The 22,687-nt window shown below is 41.5% G+C and overlaps 1 long non-coding RNA gene across 2 annotated transcripts in view; it reads left to right on the plus strand.

The window, feature by feature from the left end:
- The window catches only part of LOC147342698 (uncharacterized), a 153,335-nt gene that overhangs the window by 74,493 nt on the left and 56,155 nt on the right, over positions 1-22,687 (plus strand). For both annotated transcript variants that reach the window (XR_015157084.1, XR_015157085.1), the window contains exons 5-6: positions 12,528-12,611; positions 13,702-13,791. This is a non-coding gene — a long non-coding RNA (uncharacterized LOC147342698). The remainder of the gene's footprint in view (positions 1-12,527; positions 12,612-13,701; positions 13,792-22,687) is intronic.

The raw sequence follows: 22,687 nt of genomic DNA on the forward strand, positions 1-22,687 counted from the left end.
AGGCTGGTGGGCTGCCATCTCTGGGGTCACACAGAGTCGGACATGACTGAAGCGACTTAGCAGCAGCAGCAGCAGCAGTTAATATCATTTCTCCTCCTCTTTCTGCTGTACTATTGCTCTGGCTGCTATGTCGTTACTACTGTAACTCATCATTACTACAATCTAACAAAATTGCCTTAGGAGAAAAAAATCTTGCTGGCATGAAAAGAACCTGACCAGTTTCTAGAGATTGTAATTAAGAGCTTACCTGAGAAGTGGGGGGAGCATGAACCCTCTAATCTGAGCCTAGATTCACTCACCTAGGGAAAATCCCTGTATTGTATGGTCATGATTTTTACATTGGTCTGGGAGATATCTTTTCCTGAAAGTTATAAAACTGTTAACAAATTCAACTTCTTTGCTGTGTAGTCTCCTGAACCAAGTTTATGCCTTCCCTCTCTCTTCCATTACTTCATGAGTGTCTTAGAAAAGAGTGGGATAGGGAAGAGAGCTGGCACCATCTACTGCCCAGGGATAACAGAAATGCTTTGTTGCTGTTGTTCACTCACTCAGTTGCCTCTGACTCTTTGGGGTCCCATGGATGGCAGCACACCAGACTTCCCTGTCCTTCACTATCTCCTGGACTTTGCTCAAACTCATGTCCATTGAGTTGGTGATGCCATCCAACCATCTCATCCTCTGTTGTCCCCTTCTCCTCTTGCCCTCAATCTTTCAGGGTCTTTTCCAATGAGTCAGTTCTTTGTATCACGTGGCCGAAGTTTTGGAGCTTCAGTTTCAGTCCTTCCAATGAATATTCAGAGTTGATTTCCTTTAGGACTGACTGGTTTGATTTCCTGCTTGTCCAAGGGATTCTGCTTTTAGATGTTAAAATGACTGTTTCACTCAACTTTTGAACAATAATTTTATCAACTATAAAATGGAGATAATAAAACCCATCTTGCAGAGTGCTTATAAAAATGAATTTTAGAAATATGTATATCAGAGAGTGTTTTGCCTATGTTCTCCTCTAAGAGTTTTATAGTTTCTGGTCTTATATTTAGATCTTTAATCCATTTTGGGTTTATTTTTGTGTATGGTGTTAGAAAGTGTTCTAGTTTCATTCTTTTACAAGTGGTTGACCAGTTTTCCCAGCACTACTTGTTAAAGAGATTGTCTTTTCTCCATTCTATATTTTTGCCTCCTTTGTCAAAGATAAGGTGTCCATATGTGCGTGGATTTATCTCTGGGCTTTCTATTTTGTTCCATTGATCTATATTTCTGTCTTTGTGCCAGTACCATACTGTCTTGATGACTGTGGCTTTGTAGTAGAGCCTGAAATCAGGCAGGTTGATTCCTCCAGTTCCATTCTTCTTTCTCAAGATTGCTTTGGCTATTTGAGGTTTTTTGTATTTCCATACAAATTGTGAAATTATTTGTTCTAGCTCTGTGAAAAATACTGTTGGTAGCTTGATAGGGATTGCATTGACTCTATAGATTGCTTTGGGTAGTATACTCATTTTGACTATATTGATTCTTCTGATCCATGAACATGGTATATTTCTCCATCTCTTAGTGTCCTCTTTGATTTCTTTCATCAGTGTTTTATAGTTTTCTATATATAGGTCTTTAGTTTCTTTAGGTAGATATTTTCCTAAGTATTTTATTCTTTTCATTGCAATGGTGAATGGAATTGTTTCCTTAATTTCTCTTTCTATTTTTTTATTGTTAGTGTATAGGAATGCAAGGGATTTCTGTGTGTTGATTTTATATCCTGCAACTTTACTATATTCATTGATTAACTCTAGTAATTTTCTGGTGGAGTCTTTAGGGTTTTCTATGTAGAGGATCATGTCATCTGCAAACAGTGAGAGTTTTACTTCTTCTTTTTCAATTTGGATTCCTTTTATTTCTTTTTCTGCTCTGATTGCTGTGGCCAAAACTTCCAAAACTATGTTGAATAGTAGTGGTGAAAGTGGGCACCCTTGTCTTGTTCCTGACTTTAGGGGAAATGCTTTGAATTTTTCACCATTGAGGATAATGTTTGCTGTGGGTTTGTCATATATAGCTTTTATTATGTTGAGGTATGTTCCTTCTATTCCTGCTTTCTGGAGAGTTTTTATCATAAATGGATGTTGAATTTTATCAAAGGCTTTCTCTGCATCTATTGAGATAATCATATGGCTTTTATTTTTCAATTTGTTAATGTGGTGTATTACATTGATTGATTTGCGGATATTGAAGAATCCTTGCATCCCTGGGAAAAAGCCCACTTGGTCATGGTGTATGAATGGGAGAAAATAATAGCAAATGAAGCAACTGACAAACAACTAATCTCAAAAATATACAAGCAACTCCTGCAGCTCAATTCCAGAAAAATAAACGACCCAATCAAAAAATGGGCCAAAGAACTAAATAGACATTTCTCCAAAGAAGACATATAGATGGCTAACAAACACACAAAAAGATGCTCAACATCACTCATTATCAGAGAAATGCAAATCAAAATCATAATGAGGTACAATTTCACGCCAGTCAGAATGGCTGTGATCCAAAAGTCTACAAATAGTAAATGCTGGAGAGGGTGTGGAGAAAAGGGAACCCTCTTACACTGTTGGTGGGAATGCAAACTAGTACAGCCGCTATGGAGAACAGTGTGGAAATTCCTTAAAAAACTGGAAATAGAACTGCCATATGACCCAGCAATCCCACTGCTGGGCATACACACTGAGGAAACCAGAATTGAAAGAGACACATGTACCCCCAATGTTCATCACAGCACTGTTTATAATAACCTAGATGTCCATCAGCAGATGAATGGATAAGAAAACTGTGGTACATATACACAATGGAGTATTACTCAGCCATTAAAAAGAATACATTTGAATCAGTTCTAATGAGGTGGATGAAACTGGAGCCTATTATACAGACTGAAGTAAGCCAGAAAGAAAAACACCAATACAGTATACTAATGCATATATATGGAATTTAGAAAGATGGTAATGATAACCCTGTATACGAGACAGCAAAAGAGACACAGATGTATAGAACAGTCTTTTGGACTCTGTGGGAGAGGTGGGGGGGGGGATGATTTGGGAGAATGGCATTAAAACATGTATAATATCATATAAGAAATTAAAAAAAAGAAATAGGTAAAGTGTCTTGGTATTTGATATCATCTATAGGTAAATTTTCTCTGCTGTTATTATGTTCAAAGAAGTCCTACAATGTAGCTAGTATCACTGTTTTCTTTTCACTGATGAATAAAATGCTGCTTACATAAGACAACTGATGGAGCCAGTAGAGACCCACAGTAAATGTCAAGCTCAGCCTGCAATGCCATTTACCTGTTCATCCATTAGGGATGTATTGAAGTCCTCCTGTATTCTAGGCATACAGGATATGGGTAGTGCTCTCAGGTACAAAGTAGTACTAAGTACAGACAAGTAAATTTATAAGTGCAGTAAAGTGTCACAGGGACACTGACAAGAACATGTATGGAAAGGAATGATTTTACATAGTTTTAGAAAAGAGGGGGCTGCCACTAAACACTTCACTTGGACTAAATCTTGAGATATGCTAGCATTTGCCCAAGGGAAAGGATAGGGAGAAGTGTATTCTGAGCAGAGAGAGTAGCATGAATAAAGGCAAGAAGCACAAGACTGTTAGCTCGTCAGTATGTACGGAACATAAGATGCCCTGGGGCTTGATGAGAACAAGGTCTGGAGTAGGAGGCTCATGATGCCAAGAAAGCAGCTGGAATTTTAACTTGTAGGCCATGCAAAGCCACTGAAGGATTTCAAATTGGAAAGTACCTAAACCAGTTATGCAGCAATATTTTAAGCCAAAATAGTATAAATTAACATGTTCCCATGGTAACAAGTCAAATAGCACATACTTAGGAATAAAGGACTCAATTCCATGGTGCAGGTAGTTGATAGAGGTTTCATGCTGTCTTTTCTACAAGTGGGATTCTCTCCTGATGAGGCCAGTGTGGCTGGATACTCTCAGTTTGTGACAGGGAACTGGCAGTGAGCAGATGTCACTGAAGAATTGACACTTTTGAACTGTGGTGCTAGAGAAGACTCTTGAGGGTCCCCTGGACAGCAAGGAGATCAAACCAGCCAATCCTAAAGGAAATCAACCCTGAATATTCATTGGAAGGACTGATGCTGAAGCTGAAACTCCAATACTTTGGCCAACTGATGTGAAGCGTCAACTCATTGGAAAAGACCCTGATGCTGGAAAAGATTAAGGACAGGAGGAGAAGGGGGCAATAGGTGATGAGATTATTGGATGGCATCACCAAATCAACGGATATGAGTTTGAGCAAACTCCAGGAGATGGTGAGGGACAGGGAAGCCTGGCATCCTGCAGTCCATGGGGTCACAAACAGTTGGACTGACTGAGTGACTGAACAACATGTGTAGGTTCATAGCGTGAGAGTGGAAGCTGGGCGTAGATTTTCCAGATCCTGAATGAAGAGAAGCTCAATCTTCATCCTCACTGCAGTGGCCTCAAGCTCACTTTCTTTAAAAACACACCCTCAATCAACTCCTGAGACATTGAAACCCGAAATAAGAATTCTCTGAGGGCTGTGCAATGGGGTGAATCTTTCTTTATCATGATTTATCTGTTAACCTTCTCTTACTCACTTTTTAAGTCAAAAAATTGTTGAAATGTCCTTTTCACTAATGGCCTTTCTCTTCACTATTTTATTAATATTTTTAATAATTTTATTTATTTATTTACTTTTGGCTTTACGTGTCTTCGTTGCTTTGAAGGTTTTTCTCTAGTTGCAGCAAGCAGGGGCTACTCTTCATTCCAGTGCGTGGGCTCCTCACTGTGGGGTCTTCTCTTGTTCCAGAGCATGGGCTCTAGGTACACAGGCTTGAGTAGTCGAGGCTCCTGCGCTCTAGAGCACAGGCTCAGTAACTGTGGGGCACAGGCTTAGTTGTTCCATGGCATATGGGGTCAAGTGGGATCTCCTGGACCAGGGATCAAAGCCATGTCTCCTGCATTGGCAGGCAGATTCACTACTACTGAGCCATCAGGGAAGCCCTCTCCTCACTATTTTAAGCTCATACTGTTTTTATACTGATTATACATTAATATTTATTTTACCCTCTTGAACTAGAATCCTAGTTTTTCTTTTTAAAGTTCATTTTGTCATTAGGTGGGGGTAATTGGAAGACTGTGGCCTGATTGTAGGGAGACCTATCCAGAGAGCACTCTTCTCTTGGCCCATGTGAGGTGGTAGGGGCCTGCATCAAGGGGGGCAGTGGGTGTGGAAAGAAGGGAAGAATCTGGGGATGTTGCTGAGTAGGTCTGACAGGTGAGGCATGGGAAACAAGGGAAAAGTAGGAGTGTAAGTTAACCGCCAGATTTTAGACATGGCTGGGGCTTCCCTGGTGGCTCAGCTGGTAAAGAATCTACCTGCAATTCAGGAGACCCTGGTTTGATTTCTGGGTTGGGAAGATCCCCTGGAGAAGGGAAAGGCTACTCACTCCAGCATTCTTTGGCTTCCCTGGTGGCTCAGCCAGTAAAGAATCCGCCTGCAATGCAGGAGACCTGGGTTGGGAAGATCCCCTGGAGGAGGGCATGGCAACCCATTTGAGTTTTCTTGCCCGGAGAAGCCCAAGAATAATGGAGTAGGTAGCCTATCCCTTCTCCAGTGGATGTTCCTGACCCAGAAATCAAATCAGCATCTCCTGCATTGCCGTTCTTTACCAATTGAGCTATCAGGGCCAGCGGTGCGATGGATAATGCATCTGACTACAGATCAGAGTAACCTGGTGGGCTACAATCTATGGGGTTGCAGAGTCAGACACAATTGAATGACTAAACACAGCACAGACTTTGCCACAAATTTGTGGCGAAACACAAGAAGAACTGAATTTGGAGCAGAATATTAGGAGGTACAGTGTGGACAGTTTGACTTTGTAGCACGACTAAGACATCCCAGTTGTAGTGTCTCTATAGAACTGGTGCTCAGGAAGGGTGGACAGGAAAAAAACATAGCCTCATGAGTCATCAGCATATGACTTTTGATGATGTAGTGTGTCGTAGGCATTCCCAAGACCACCCTCAGGCTCAACAGAAAGCTCACTAGAAGGACTCACAGAACTCAGAACAGCTGTTATGCTCATATGAAAGTGATAGTTGCTCAGCTGTGTTCAACTCTTTGCAACCCCATGGACTATACAGTCCATGGAATTCTCCAGGCCAGAATACTGGAGTGGGAGCCTTTCCCTTCTCCAGGGGAACTTCCCAATCCAGGGATCGAACCCAGGTCTCCTGTATTGCAGGCAGATTCTTCACCAGCTGAGCCACAAGGGAAGCCCAAGAATATTGAAGTGGGTAGCCCATCCCTTCTCCAGGGGATCTTCCTGACCCAGGAATCAAACAAGGGTCTCCTGCATTGCCGTTCTTTACCAACTGAGCTATCAGGGCTAGTGGCACAATGGATAATGCATCTGACTACGGATCAGAAGATTCCAGGTCATACTCATGCTTAGGGTTTATGACAATGAAAGGAGGAGACAGCATCAGCAAAGCTCAGAACTTGTGAGGGCAGAGTCCAGGCACGAGCTTTGAGTTGTCCTTCCAGTGCATCTGTGCAGGTGGGACTTACTTATCCCAGCAGTGATGTGTGACAACACCTGTGGATGGTTGCCAACCAGGGAGTCTCACCAGAGCCGTAATGTTCAGGGATTTGGGGGTATTGGTCAGATAAATATGGGATGGCCACATGACTTACCTCAGCTACTTAGTCTCCAGCCCCTTCAGAGTTCATATTGATACTGTGTAGCCCAAAAAACCTACCACACATCACATTGTGAGCATAAACTATCTGGCATGGTCCAGAAAAACAGACGCTGTCATCAGACGGGATATTCCAAGGGCTCAGAAGTTATCTTCTAGGAGGCAGGCAAAGGTCAGAGCTTTCCTTGGAAGGTGCACAGTTTGAAGATACCAGACCTGCTGAGTCAGCACTTTCCTGTGCACGGGGGCTTGGATGGAGTCACTGGGATGGCTGTGGAGTGTGGAGACAGAAGACTGAAGTGGGCATGACTGCCTAGGTGTGCAGCCTCCCAGGGAGGACCTCACCAAGGGGCCCTGGGAAGAGTGTCAGAGAGGTAGGCGGACAGCCTCTAAGCAGTATTGTGCCAGAAGCTACTGGAGCAGGAGTTACCAAGGCAACCATAACACACGTGACAGGGAACTCAGGCAGGAGGATGACTAGAAAGTGCGTCCTCTGAATTTAGCAATTGAGATGTTGGTGCCATTTTTAACAAACTGTTTCCATGGGAGTGGTTGGCACTGGAAGTCTGACTGTCATCAGCTGGAAATGTTAGGAAACGAAGATAAGGAACACAGACAAATATGTTTAGTTGCTTGATTAGGAAGGGAAGGAGAGTGATAAGGTGGCAGCTAGAAGGGAATAACAAGTCAAGAAATGAATTGATCTAATCATGGGAAACGGGAAGACTTGAGCATGTTTATAGATGGTGGGAAAGAAGCTGAATGTAAGAGTGAGTATGAGAGAAAGACGGAGAGAGATGACTCAGAAACATAGGTGAAAGAAGGCATGGCATGTGGAAGGGGTGTACTCGGGGTATTAGGAGAGTGCTAAGGGGGGTCCGCTTTAGGGGAAGGGAGAGGGAGCTGGTTGCCAGACCCAGCTGAGGCACTTAGGAAGTTATCGACTGATCTATGGCATTGTAAAGTTTAGGCTGGAGAGTGGAGTCCAGAGTTAGTGCCGTAGAGTAGCTATGTGGGAATGAGGAAGAGAGAAGAGTATAAAGATGGCAGATGATGGTAGAAGAGTTGGTGGGAGTCTAACTGGGCTGCTCTGTGCCACTGCTGCCTTGGCACCCATTCTGTTTAACCCCGTGAGACCAGAGGGTGAAGTTCAGTGACATCCACAGATTAACAGAGTATTAGGCGCTGCAGTGTGTCATCCATAGGCTGCTCTCTCATTTAGACAAATCCTCTGCCTTACCTGATGGAGAAGAGGGTGGCTTGGTTTTCTAGAAGCTAATGGTAGTGTCTTCTTTCACGTATAATAAGGCAGTGAGGTTGGCTTAATGCGTAACCATCAGAAGGACTAAAACCGACAGGTTTAAACACCATGGGAATACATGAGATGATCACCTTTGGGGTCAGCTTTGGAGACGCCAGGTCTATTTCTCTGCTCTCTCAGCTTGGTCATCCCATGTGTGTGTGTGGGATTAATTCTCTTTAAATTTGTTTTAAATTAAAAGTTGTGGTAAAATACACAAAACATAAAAGTGAACATCTTAGCCATTTTCAAGTGTGCAGTTCAGTGGCATTAAATGCCTTCACTTTGCTGTGCAGCCACTGCTCCCTTCTCCAGAATGCTTCTCATCTGTACAGCTGACGCTCTTTGCCCACTAAGTAACTTCCCGCTCCTCCTTCCCCACAGCCCCTGGCAACCACCATTCTGCTTTTCTGTCTCTCTGAATTTGACTACTCTGGGAAATTTATAAGTGCAGTTATACAGTATTAGTCTTACTGTGACTGACTTATTTCACTTACCGTAATGTCCTCAAGGTTCGCCCATGTTGTAGCATGCGTCAGGATTTCCTTCCTTCTGAATGCTGAATAATATTTTGCTGTGTTTATAGGCCACGTATTATTTATTCATCCCCTGATGGACACTTAGGTTGCTTCAACCTTTTGGTTTTTGTGATTTGTATTTTGTGAATAAAGCAGCTCTCTACATGGGTGTACATGTATTTTTTCGATTCCTTGCTTTCATTCCTTTTGATGTATATCTAGAGGTGGAGTTGCTGGGTCAGATGGTAATCGCATGTTTAAGTTTTCGAGGAATTGCAAGACTTTTTCAAAGCTGCTGTGCCTTTTTACTTTCCCACCAACTCTGGGCTTAAGTCTGGCTTGAGTGACTTTCCTCCTGATGCAAAAAAAACCCCAGCTTACTTCTCCATGCTACAACGTCAGAGGAAAGGTGGGAAACTCCAGCATTCTAAACAGTAGCTGTGAGACATACCCTGCTTGGGTGCTTGTCACATGACTAACCCTGAGCCAATGACGGGTGAAGGGAACGGGGTGAATTGGTGAGCTTCAGACAACCTGGCACACCCTGCATTGGAGGAAGGGTCATTGTCCCCATAAGTACGTATGCTCCATGGAGCTTAAAGTGAGGACCTCTGATACAAAGAACTCAGGCCTTAGAGAAAGGCATTTTCACATATCTATGTGTGAAGGGCCATGCTCCTGAAATCTGAATTCTTTCTACCCTGCTGTATTACTTTTGTCTCCTTGCTTCACTGAGGCACAGACATTTCTTTGACATTTGGAGCAGTGGCTTCATGAAGCAGGACTGTTAGGAAAAAGGCTAGCTTGTTTTAACACACAGTTTTATTTTATTAGCTTTACAAGGGAAGGGGAACTTTTGCCAAGCGTCAAGACTTTTCTTCACAGCTTGTCATCTACAATGGGAGAAGACAGTTTGGCCAGGCCCCCTTAGTCTCAGAAGAAAGATCTGCACTCAGTCCTTGGAATCCTGTTTGTTTACTGCTGGTGAACACCAGCTTCCTGCCTGTGGGCCAGAGTCGCCCCTTTTACGAGAGGCTCAGGCTGGGCGGCACTGGCCACCTCCCCGCGGTCACTGGATGATTTAAGATCCCATCAGAACAGAAAGTGCAGATGCCAGGTCTACATTCAAACAAAGATTCAAAGGCAAAGGCCTTGGAAACAAATACGCTTGGCTCTGTCAGAAGCAAAATGTCAGCTGGTTGCAGCCAAGTTCTGAGACCATTTTAAAGGTTTCATTGTTAATCAGGACCAACTCTGTGAAAATGAATTTTCTTGTGAAAAGTCAGATGCTACAGCTACTCCCTCAGCCCTGGTGAAGGGGCATATGGAGCCCACACATGGAATGAGGAGTGGGTCCCACTTAGAGCACTCAGTCTCCCTGGGGGCTCTGGTTACCAGCTTGGTAACTTTCACCTGCTTCAGAGTCTGGGGCTCGTCCAAGGTGGGGTGTCCCGAGAGCTACCTCACAAACATACCCGTGAGGATCCCTGTCTCCCACCTGGGCTGCAGCAGCCAAGTCTGCTCATTGCCTCTGGTGCCCACTCCCCCTCCAATGCCCAGGCTTTTCACCAGCATCCTTCCTGCCTGTATGGGAGCATCTGCCAGACTGACTCAGTTTGAGAGGGGCCAGGACAGACCCTCCCTCTTGTCTTCTTTGGTCCCATATTCCCAGGCTTCCTGGCTATCAACTCAAGTAATCCCAACCAATGGCCCTAAATAGCCCTGAAGGAGGCTCCTGCTAAGACTCCAAAGATAGCCGAGCGGGTGTCCTTATCCTGGCCCAGGGCTAGAGACATTGGACCTGCCTTCTGCGGGGGGCCCAGGATGCTTTGACCTGTAGGCTGCTGTCCCTGCAGCCTTGGCTTTGAATGGCTCCGAGCAGGCGGGCCTTTCTTCACTGGGGCCCCCCAAGGCAGCAGAGAAAGTGCCCCGATCCCGTTTCCCACCCTCTAACACACGGGGACTTTGACTTCCCTGGGTGTTCCAGGCCCTTCTTGTTTCAGCAGGAGGATCCTGTGCGTTTGATCTAAATCTGGTCTCCTGCTGCAAAGACCCAAACAATCTGAGTCAAAGCAGTATTAACAGGAAACCTGTCTCTTAAGGCCAAGAATGCAACCAAAATAGCTCCAAGTCTTTAATTCTGATAGCACCATTTGGGGAAGGCCTTTACCTGAGAGAAACAATAAGTGGAACTCTTGCCCCCAAATATTCTGGCCTGCAGGGCATTACGAACCGGGGAGCCTAGGGCTGCAGGACTGCAGAGAGCATCGGGGAGGTGGGACCCTCAACGCACAGGGGAGCACGGAGATCGGGGCATTCCCCGAGAGCCATGCAAGCAGAAGGTGCCTTTTCACTGAGGGAACTGGCCAAGTATTTCTGTTTGGTGGAGATGGCTGAAGATTTTAGAAGGAAAAAAACACAAATCCTGCTTTTTAAAAGGCACTTTTGTTTTCATTGTGAAATATTTGTGAACTCAGAACACCACAGGAGAAAAGGAAAATCACCTGTGATCTTACAAAATGGAAAGAACCGCAGCAAAAGTTTTCTGGGAACTTTAATGTTTCTTTTGTTTATACATGTGTGCACACATGCACACCCATGCACACATTTTAATGGTTTGTGTGCCCTTTTTTAGTCTCTTGGCCACCTATTTCCCCCTCCCTACATGCAGTCAGTGCTGCCAGCGTCCAGACACACTCTCCGCACGTGCAGGCGTTTACTGATGTGTTTATGTGTTTACGTTTTCATGTGCAAGTGTGGCATAGCGCAGTGCTTTTGTGGGCCTCCTTCCTTTTTTTAACTTGACAATGTATCTTGGGAAGTTTTCCATATCAGAACATACAGGTCTATTTAGTTCATTTAAAAAGTTTCATAACATTCCACCGTATGATCGCACCATGATTTACCCAATCCCCTATGTGAGCATTTAGATTGTTTATAGACTTTTGATGTTAAAAATACCATGTCTTCCTAAGAGTGGCATAATTGGGTCAGAGGATTCACATGTTGAGAGCCTGTTGCCGGACTGCTCTCCACTAGCCTCAGTCTGCACTCCCATTTATCAGATATACCAAGGTATTGATTTCCTCACACATGGGTCAAGAACCCGCTTGCTTGCCAGTGCACAAGAGGTAAGAAATGCAGGCTTGATCCCTGGGTTGAGAAGATCCCCTGGGGGAAGACATGGCAGCCTACTCCAGTATTCCTGCCTAGAGAGTCCCGTGGACAGAGGAGCCTGCTGGGCTACAGTCTACTGGGTTGCAAAGAGTTGGACACGACTGAGTGACTCAGCATGTAGCATGCACCCATTACTCACACAGATTGCTATTACAATTTAAAAAATTTTACCAATCTCAGAAGTGAAAAATATATCACTTATAGCTTTACTTTGCATTCTTTTCAAGAATGAGATTAAAAATACTCTCCCATATTTAAGAGAATTTGCACTTTGTTTCAGTAGAACACCCGTGTGACTTGCCTGCTTTTCTACTGGGCTCATGGTCTCTCTCTTTGTATTCTTCTTTTGTGAAAATAAGGTTTTTATTTTCAGGCCACTTACTCCTTTACTTCTTAGCTCAACAAGAATGGAAGCTAAGAGCTGCTCACAATACAGTTTCTTTTCCTTCTTTTTTAATTCCCTGCCTCACAGGCTGTCTGTTTCCTAAAAATATGGCTTATCTATGCAATTCCTCAGAGAAGGTAATGGCACCCCACTCCAGTACTCTCGCCTGGAAAATCCCATGGATGGAGGAGCCTGATAGGCTGCAGTCCATGGGGTCGAGAAGAGTCGAACATGACTGAGCGACTTCACTTTCACTTTTCACTTTCATGCATTGGAGAAGGAAATGGCAACCCACTCCAGTGTTCTTGCCTGGAGAATCCCAGGGATGGGGGAGCCTGGTGGGCTGCCGTCTATGGGGTTGCACAGAGTCGGACATGACTGACTTAGCATGCAATTCCTCATTCAGCCTGGTCTCTGATGTTCCCTCCTGCTGACCAGTCAAGGCCTGAAGTGGATCCTATCGACAATGACACACCCAACTCCCTCGGAGGTAACTGAGAGCTGCTAGATCCTGCATCTCAATTTCTACCAGTCCCCTGGGAGAACTCTGCTTCTGCAAATTTTTGTTTTTAAAGATATGTAGCTTCAGACATTTTATTTTTGCATTGATCATTTTGGAACTTAAATGCTCCAGAAGACCTTATTTTGTGCTTCATGATTTCAGAATTTTCCCTACTCCTTTTTCCTGTAACACGTTCTTTAGATTATTTTTGAATCAGGATATGGAGGTTTTTCATTCTCTTGTCCAGTTGCCCTGGCTACTACCTCCAACACAGTGAATAGTTGTTCAGAAGCTGTAGTGTCTGACTATGACCCCATGAACCGCAGCATGCCGGGCTTCCCTGTTCTCACTTGGTCACGATGAATTACTTTTTAATATTGTACTGTGTGCTCATATTTTAGTGAATATTTTAATATCAGTATTCGTATGTGAAATTGGCTTACAATTTTCTTTTTGGGGCACTGTTTATCAGATATTGATATCTGAATGACATTTTCCACATAAAAAGAATTTAGAAATTGCAATTCTTTTCCCATGTTCTGTGACAGTCTAAGTAGCTATGAGGTTGCCTGACTTGAACCAATTGCAGAATTCCCCTGTGACACCATCAGGGTCTGGTAAATTATTTGGTGAGAACATTTTTGCAATTTTTTCTTTAACTTCTATAGTAATTTATCTTTTCAAATTTTTTTTTTATTTCTAAAGGTTCAGATTTGGTCAATTTTATTTTCCTAAAAGTTATGCATTTTAGTTAGGTTGTCAAATTTATTTGTGTAAAGTTAGCGATGTTAAGATATTAAAATTATCCATTTCAGTGAGAACTGCTCCCTTAGCTCATTTTGTTTGTGTCTGTGCTGTCTTTTTTTTTTCTTGCAGTGTGTCTCTATTTTGTGGATTCCTCCCCCACCCCACCAAAGCAATAGCTTTTTGATACATTTGTTAGCTTTATTGCTTTTCACATTTCTAACTCAATGCTCTTTACCCTTATTAATTTATGTCTTCTGCTGTATTGCGTTAGTTTTCTATTTTTTATTGGTATAGATATTTAATACTGTGATGTTTTTCTCCCTGCGCGCAGCTTAGCCATGTTCCACAGTCCGCAGCATGTGGCGCCTCTCTCTCCTTTCATCTTCGTGACTCCTGCTTGGCAGACTCGCTGTGTCATCAGGTGCGTAAATATTCATAGCGTGTCTTCATTATGAGTTATAGCCTTTAGCATTAAAAACTGTTTTTCTTTGTTCCATTTATTGCTTTTTGGAGAGAATTCTACTTTGTCTGGTATCAAGATATGCCTAGTATGAATTTTCTCATGCTTTAACTTTTATCCTTTCTGAACCTCTTTGCTTACTTGTCTTTCTTGTCTAAGAGCAGAGAGTTGGATACTGCTTTGTAAGTCAACTTGATAAAGCTTTGTTTTTTGCAGATGGATTTAGCTCTTTCTTTTTTCTTGATACAAATGACATGTTCAATTTCAGTTTTACCATGCCGTGGTCAAATTTCTCTTTTACTTACTCTTTTATCTTGTTTTGGCTTTACTATTCAGGAAGATTTGTGTGTGTTCTAATAATTACCTCTATGCTAATTAATGCTTTATATAAAATTCCTAGTCCTCTTTTTCTTTAGATACTATCTGTTGGTGTTCTACTTTGAACAATACGGAAATTATAGAAGCCATTTCTCCTCCCTCCCTTTTTCTAAGTTTTGAATTTTAGGCACAAGTTTTATCTTATTGCTAATCTTTTTACTCTGCAATTAACTTATACTTCTTTTACTTGACTGGCCAGCCTCAAGTGATATCTTTTTACTCTCGGGTAACAGACGATCAGCGGCCTTTTACTTTACAATTACTGTTATCTCCTCATCTATTCTTTGATGAAGACTGTGTTCAAGTACTTTGCTCCTTTTCTTCTAAAACTGAGTTTTTGTTTCCTTATTTTTCAGTTTGCAGAGTTCTTAATATAAGTTCATTAAAAAAACTGGGATTTGCAAATATTTAATCTTTTCGTCCTCTGAACAGTGTCTTTTGAAGGGCAGTTCTTAATGGGCTTCCCTGGTGGCTGAGAGGTTAAAGCGTTTGCCTCCAATGTGGGAGACCCAGGTTCGATCCCTGGGTCGGGAAGATCCCCTGGAGAAGGAAATGGTAATTCACTCCAGTATTCTTGCCTGGAGAATCCCATGGACGGAGAAGCCTGGTAGGCTATAGTCCACGGAGTTGCAAAGAGTCGGACATGGCTGAGCGACTTCACCTTCACCTTCGCCTTCTTAATTCTGATGAGGTCAAATTAATCAGTTTTTTTCCTTTCTAGAGATCATGGTAAGAAATCTTTGTTTAAGCCAGAATCACAAAGATTTTCTCTTATATTTTCTTCTAGAAGTTTTATGAGCCATTTTGAGTGCAAAGAATGGGTCAAAGTTATTTTTTACATCTGGCTATCTAATTGCTTCCATCTTATTTGCTAAGTTAGCTGTCTTTTATCTGTTGTATCGTCTGTGCACTCGTTCAGTCGCTCAGTTGTGTCTGACTATTTGCGACCCCATGAACTGCAGCACACCAGGCTTTCCTGTCCTTCACCATCTCCCAGAGTTTGATCAAACTCTTGTCTATTGAGTCAGTGATGCCATCCAACCATTTCATCCTCTGTTGTCCCCTTCTCCTCCTGCCTTCAATCTTTCTCAGCATTGGGATCTTTTCCAATGAGTTGGCTCTTCGAATCAGGTGGCCCAAATATTGGAGCTTCAGCTTCAGCATCAGTTCTTCTAATGAATATTTAGGGTGGATTTCCTTTATGATTGATTGGTTTGATCTCCTTGCTGTCCAAGGGACTTTTAAGAACCTTCTCCAGCACCCCAGTTTGAAGGCATCAGTTCTTTGTTGTGCAGTCTTTTTTATTGTCCAGCTCTCACATTTGTTTATGACTACTGGAAAAACCATTGGGGAAGGCAGTGGCACCCCACTCCAGTACTCTTGCCTGGAAAATCCCATGGATGGAGGAGCCTGGTGGGCTGCAGTCCATGGGATCGCTAAGAGTTGGACACGACTCAGCGACTTCACTTTGACTTTCCACTTTCCTGCATTGGAGAAGGAAATGGCAACCCACTCCAGTGTTCTTGTCTGGAGAATCCCAGGGATGGGGGAGCCTCGTGGGCTGCCGTCTATGGGGTCGCACAGAGTCGGACACGACTGAAGCGACTTAGCAGCAGCAGCAGCAGCAACTGGAAAAACCATAGCTTTGACTATAAGGACCTTTATCAGCAAAGTAATGTCTCTGCTTTTAATACACTGTCTAGGTTGGTCTTTGCTTTTCTTTTAAAAGCAAAGACAAGTGTCTTTTAATGTATTTATATACCTTGGTCAACTTTTGGTCCCCTTTTTGTATCTTTGTATCAATATAGCACTGTCTTGACTATTTTAACTACAATGAGATGAATCAGGCCCCTTGTCTTCAAAGTTGTTTTGAATACTATATGTCCTTTTAATTTCCATATGAATTTTACAGTGACCTTGCCAATGTCTTCAAAAAAAGTTAACAAGGGCTTTGACTGGAATGATGTGCTATATCTATAGATCAATTTGGGAACAACTAGTATCTTAATATTGAATCTTCATGTGCCTGTTATATTTCTCCATTTATTTACATCTATAAGTTTCACATCTTTCTCATCTATTCCTAAATATTTCATAACTTTATACTAGTGTAAATGTTTTTGTTTTTTAATTCAAGTTCTGCTTTTCCATTGCTAGTATATAGAACTGTAATTGGTGTTCTATACTGACCTTAAATTCTAAAATCCTAGTTCTAGGAAGTTTGTTTTGTAGATCCATAGTAATTCCTGGGGGTGTATGAGCATATGAATGTTTTCCACGAATCAGGTCAGTTTTATTCTTTATTTGCAATCTGGATGCCTTTTTTTTTTTCCTCTTCCATGACTTACTGCACTGACTGGACGTCCTTGGCATGTTTCCAAAGTTGGGGGAAAGTATTTAGTCTTTCACTAATAAGTATGATGTTGGTTATACCAGTAATAGATTTCACCAACCTTCTGGATTTGAAGTTTTATTTGTGGGAAAGTTTTAAACTACAAGTTCAATTTCTTTATAAATATAGGCTTTTTTTTTCAGGTTATCTGTTTTTTCTCTTGAGTTAATTGTGTTCGTATATATCATCCATTTCATTGAAGTTATCAAATTTATTGGCATAAAATTGCCCATAATATCCCCTATTATTTCTTTAATATCTGTAGACTCTGTAATGATTCCAGCCCTATCATTACAAACATTTGAGAATTTTTTTCTATTTCTTTTTTTTAGTAGTCTGTCTACAAGTTTATAAATTTCATTGCTTCTTTCAAAAATTTTTGTTTCATTACATTTTCTTCACCATTTTTATGTTTTCTATTTTATTGTCTTTTGCTATCTTTATTATTTCTTTTCTTTTGCTTACTTTGTGTTTAATTTGTTCTTCTTTTTCTAATTTCTAAAGATGAAGCCTCAGATAATTGATTAGAAACTTTTCTTTTTTTCAAATACAGGCATTTATTGCTATAAATTATATGCTGCTTTAGTGGCATCCAGAAGTTGTGATATATTATGTTTTCATTTTCATTCAGCTTAAAATGTTTTCTAATTTTCCTTTGTTTTTTTTTATCTGATTGGTTGTTTAGAAAGTAACTTAATTTCTAAATATTTGAGAAATTTCCAGAGATCTTTCTGTTCTTGACTTCTAGTTTAATTCCATTATGGTTAGAGAACATATTTGATGTAATTAAATCTTTTAAAATTTATTAAAATATTTAATCAATTAAATTAATTTAAATTTATTAATTTATTTTTTGGTCCAGAATCTGCTCTTTCATGATGATTATTTCATGTGAACTTGAAAAGAATGTGTGTTCTGCTGTTTTTGGGTGGGTTAGTAATGTCAATTTTAGATTCACATATAAGATTTATCATGTGATACTTGTCTTTCTCCATCTGACTTATTTCACCTTGATTTCTTTTCCCTTTTCAGTAGCTTGATAGTTTTGTCTGGATAACAAAATGATTCTTCTAAATTTTATGCTCCTTTTTCAGTTTTAACTACTGTGTTCAGACTGACCTCTCTTGCTTTCTAAGTTAGTATATGTTGGGCATTCTTTGTTTATTGATTATCAGTGTTATCAGAAGTCTCATTATCTCATGCAGGTCATGGGTAAGTGGCTTATTCGTGCCTACATCTGATTTAGGACCACTTACTTTGGTAGACGCTGCCTGTGGGCTCTGGTTCTGCTGTCCCAGTTGCTCTGTGTATGAGACGGGGGCTCTTAGGAGGGTTCAAGCCATGCAGTTGTCGTCACTGCTGTTTTCCCAGGATCCTCCTGGTATGTATTGAAATCTTGGATATGTTTGCTTGCATTTTTGTTTGCTTGTTTTGGTTTTGGTCTTTGGTTGTCAACAGTTACGGAGCACTGGGTTCCGCTTCCCTTTTTCCTAGTTTGAGCCCCGTAGCTGCTGAGCCCCTAATGGTCCCGTTCATCCGTCTTCCTCATTCACGTTCACAGAGAATTCCTTATCACTCGGTGTTACTGATGGTATTATTCATGGTCTTATTTCCTCACTCTTATGTTTGGTCTGTTTAATTTTAAGGAAGTTGGAAGATTAAAAAAAAACCTATTGGCCTCTGTGGTTAGTCATATCAAAAGAAGTTCATGGCTTTAAACAAAATTTTGCCAAAATGTTATTCCATACACATTACTATGTTGTTATGCAACTTCCTCTTTTATACTTAAATTTTTTTTGAAACCTATCCATGATAAGACAAACATGCAGATCTGTATATATAAACTTCTTTAAATGCTGTGTGATATTTTTCTGTTGTATTAATACAGCACACTTAATTTACCAGCTTTCTTGTTCATTTGCATTTCAGCTCTTCCAAGTATTTCACTATAACAAAAAAGACTGAAACAAAAATTCTGATATATTTCTCTTTGAAATCATGTCTGAGAGTTGCTATAGAATTTATAAAAGATTATCATCAATCTTTTAAAATTTAATAATATGAAAAAGTTTTATAAATGAAATATGGTATACAAATGTTAGATACTTTAATCATGTTAGATTCTGTCCTTTTCCTATCTTTTCAAAAGCTGTCTTATGTTTTGATATTCACTCTTTTGGATAGGAAAGACCCGTTTTATTTTTTAAAAATTAAAGCTTATTAAAGTAAACATCTCCTTTCCCTTTGCAGCTTCCTTGAATCTGCTGCCTTTTCCCTTCATGGCTCAACAGACCATAAAGAAACACACACAACAGAGAACCTTGTGTGAAAATCCCTGTTAGTAGGTTTCTATGGTGATTACCCCTGTAGTTTGTTCTAAATCAAATAATCTAAAAAGAAAGAGAAGGTGTATACTGCATTCCTTTACAGGGGTTTCCATGTCCTGGAGGTTTAACTGATCCAAGCAATTCCATCCAAGCCACTTAGCCTGAACTGAAATAAAGGTTCTTAGTTGCATAATATTTTATTAACAAACAAGTGAGTCTGATTCTTTGGCCTGGAGGCCTGTGCTTTTCATTTGGGTGGATTAATTTAGGAAACTTGAGCTCAATTCCTTGAATTTCCTGTGTATTCTTTTGTGGAGGAAAGCGGTGATCCTAGTATTCTTAGATATAGTCCAGGCAGCTGGGACTACCCCAAAATAGAGCAGGTAAAATTTCTATTTTTACCCAAGTCAGTGTTTGACAAGTACATTTATTTGTTCGCATGTCTGACAGAACTTTGTGGGGCACCTTCTGGGTGACAGGCTGACGGGAGCTAAGGATGCAGTGGTGACGGTGATACCGATTACGGTGGTGTGTATAGCTGTGTTTTCTTAATGGCTGGAGGGTACTTTCCATTGTACGAAAGCATTGTGTTTAATTTATCGATTTCCCTGTTCACTCACATTTAGATTCTTTCCCAATGTTTATTAATTATTCTAGTGACTTTCATATATCGACTGCTTTCGTCTTCACAATAGCCCTATGAGATTGGCAGTTTTGTTATTATCCTGGTTTTACAGATGAGGAGATGAGCACAGGGAGTTCAACTGATTTTCTCTGTAGTGCTAGTAAGTTGCAAACCTGGGATCCCACCCTAGGCGGTCTGGCTCCAAAGACCAAGAACCTGCCTCAGAAGTATTCACTGTCCTAAGGATTCACAGGCTAGCAGCTTGACATGTAAATAAATAAATTATAGTAAAAAGTAGTAAGAAGCAATAGAAGAACATTTAAAGTACAGATGTGGCAGAGGAGAGGGGACTGGCTAAGCTTTAGGAAGTTGGAGGAAGTCTATCAAAGGAGATTTACTGTCTTGAAGGATACACAGCCTGAACTGATTCTTCGAGAAGGCCATTTGCACACATTCAGGCACACAGTGCGGGGTCCTGAATGACGGGGTGGTCCAGTGGACAAGGCTGCTCCCTGAAGTGAATCCACTGGGGGTCAGAACTTCAGAAGTTCAGGCCCTCTTCTGGGTCTCAGTGGCTTTTGGCAAGTCACTAACTCTCCTGATGTGGTTGTCACTTAACAACTTCACATAGTTGGTTTTAGTCTCAAAGGGAATGATTAATCAGAAGCTCTTTGTAAATGGCTAAGTGCTAGGCAACTGTAAAGGGCTTTGCTGCTGCTGCTGCTAAGTCGCTTCAGTTGTGTCCGACTCTGTGCAACCCCATAGACGGCAGCCCACCAGGCTCCCCTGTCCCTGGGATTCTCCAGGCAAGAACACTGGAGTGGGTCGCCATTTCCTTCTCCAGTGCATGAAAGTGAAAAGTGAAAGTGAAGTCGCTCAGTCATGTCCGACTCCTTGCGACCCCATGGACTGCAGCCCACCAGGCTCTTCCGTCCATGGGATTTTCCAGGCAAGAGTACTGGAGTGGGGTGCCATTGTGTTCCTTAGAAGTGGAAGCAGTGACAGATTTTATTTTCTTGGGCTCCAAAATCACTGGGGAGGGTGACTTCAGCCATGAAATTAAAAACCCTTGCTCCCTGAAAGTAAAGCAAGACAAACCTAGACGGGATATTAAAAAGCAGAGACATCACTTTGCTGACAAAGGTATGTATAGTAAAAGCTATGGTTTTCCAGTATTCATGTACAGATGTGAGAGTTGAACCATAAAGAAGGCTGAGTGGCAAAGAATTGATGATTTCGAACTGTGGTGCTGGAGAAGACTCTTGAGAGTCCCTTGAACTGCAAGAAGATCAAACTAGTCAATTCTAAAGGAAATCAACCCTGACTATTCACTGGAAGGGCTCAAGTGGAAGATGTGGCAGTGATATACACTGAGAAGGCTCAGCAACGACACCTCTTTGAATAATGATGTTCCATCAAGTTAATGGTGACCTTCATGACCCACCATGGCTCCCAAGCTTAGCAGGCCACTGCTGTCTGGGTTGTCCCCGCATGACCACACAGTGGATACTTAGGTCTGGAGACAACACAGTCTGCTTCCTTCTGAAGCTTCTAGTGAAAGAATTTTCCCCGCAGATTTTTGTGTGTCCTTCTCTGGCAGCTCTGAAGCTACTGTAGATGTACACACTCCCTCTCAGGAAGCTTCACCATGATGATCGGCTTAAAACACCTACTGCCTTTAACTCTGGTAGCCCTAGGTTTCATGTGACAAAAGCTTTAAGGCTTGTTACAGCTTTATAACATATCTCAGATCTTGAGGGTCTGAGTTCCTCACTTGCTTTCTAGAAATTTCCACTTAATTGACCCTATGGTTACTTTAAAGCTACCCACTTAGAATTTCTATGTCTCTGTCCAAGTTATTTTAGCGTATCGTTCCAAATTATGTATTTTGAAATTGGTTTTACACAGAATGACTAATTCATTTAATGGACATAAATGATTATAAGCCCTCAATTCTTTGCATCTGCCTTAATAGAAGGCATAGTTGAAGGCCAAAGCTACCATTTCAATCGTACATACCAAGGTGTCTCGAGAGGACAGACAGGTACTGACACGTACGAGAGCACTCCACGGTAGATCGGTCTCAGTTACACTTTGCTTATATTCTTCTCAGCTTACGGCCCTCCGGCGACCCCCTTGACATTCACAGCCCACACTGCACGTTGCCCTCATCTCCTGCTCTCCTCTCCGTTACTCTGTCTAGCAGACAGGCCCCGCGCCTGTTCCTCCTTCCAGGCCCTTCTCGCACACCTTCCCAACAGTGTTCCTTCGGCCTGACTGCTTTACCTCGGGTGTCCACGGGGTGGCGCACTCACCACCTCGGGTCTTTGTCCAGAAGCCACCTTTTCAAGGCTTTGTCTTTCATCACGATGTAAAAACGCAACAACTTCCCAACATGAAAGAAGGTGATTCCTTCTGCTGCTCTAGCTTTTCTCCATAATCGTTACCCCATTGGACATACTCTCTAATTGCTTATTGTATATTCCGCCCCACCAGAATGTCCTTTAGAGGACAAGATTTTTATCTAGCTTGTTGTATCTCTGGCTCCTGAGTGAGTACTTGGTGTGAACGGATGTGGTGTGAACTACCTTTTAGTGAATGGATGGACATTATACCCTCTTGCTCAATTAAGAATTTCATTTGAAGGCATTCTTCCTTTCATAACATCTCTTCAAGTAAAAATAAATAGCTCTAACAGAATACAACACAAAAATTCCATTTTCTACAGATATATTTTCAAACTGTTTTCTGCTTTTGTTTTTTGAAAAACATGTTTTTCTGCAGTAAAACTAAAACATTGTGAGAAATTTAAAAAGGTACAACCAATTTAAATGACAAATAATCCCGCAAAGTTAACCACTGAGCATTTTGATGTATTTCTTTCCAGACTTTTATATAAGCACATAGCTGTGCTCGCACACTTTGTAAAAGAATACATACTTTTGTGTATTTGCGTATATGTGTAGTTGAGATTATACTGTTTAGTTTTATCATATACTGTGCCAGGAGCACATGATGTATAAAACATTTATGTTTAGAGGTATCTTAATACTGGCCACCTGCTGCGAAGAGCCGACTCATTAGAAAAGATCCTGATGCTGGGAAAGATTGAAGGCAGGAGGAGAAGGGGATGAC

This window comes from Bos grunniens, chromosome 28 (assembly GCF_055505025.1).
Source record: "Bos grunniens cultivar Pamir isolate PY7600 chromosome 28, Bosgru_T2T1.0, whole genome shotgun sequence".
NCBI lineage: Eukaryota > Metazoa > Chordata > Mammalia > Artiodactyla > Bovidae > Bos > Bos grunniens.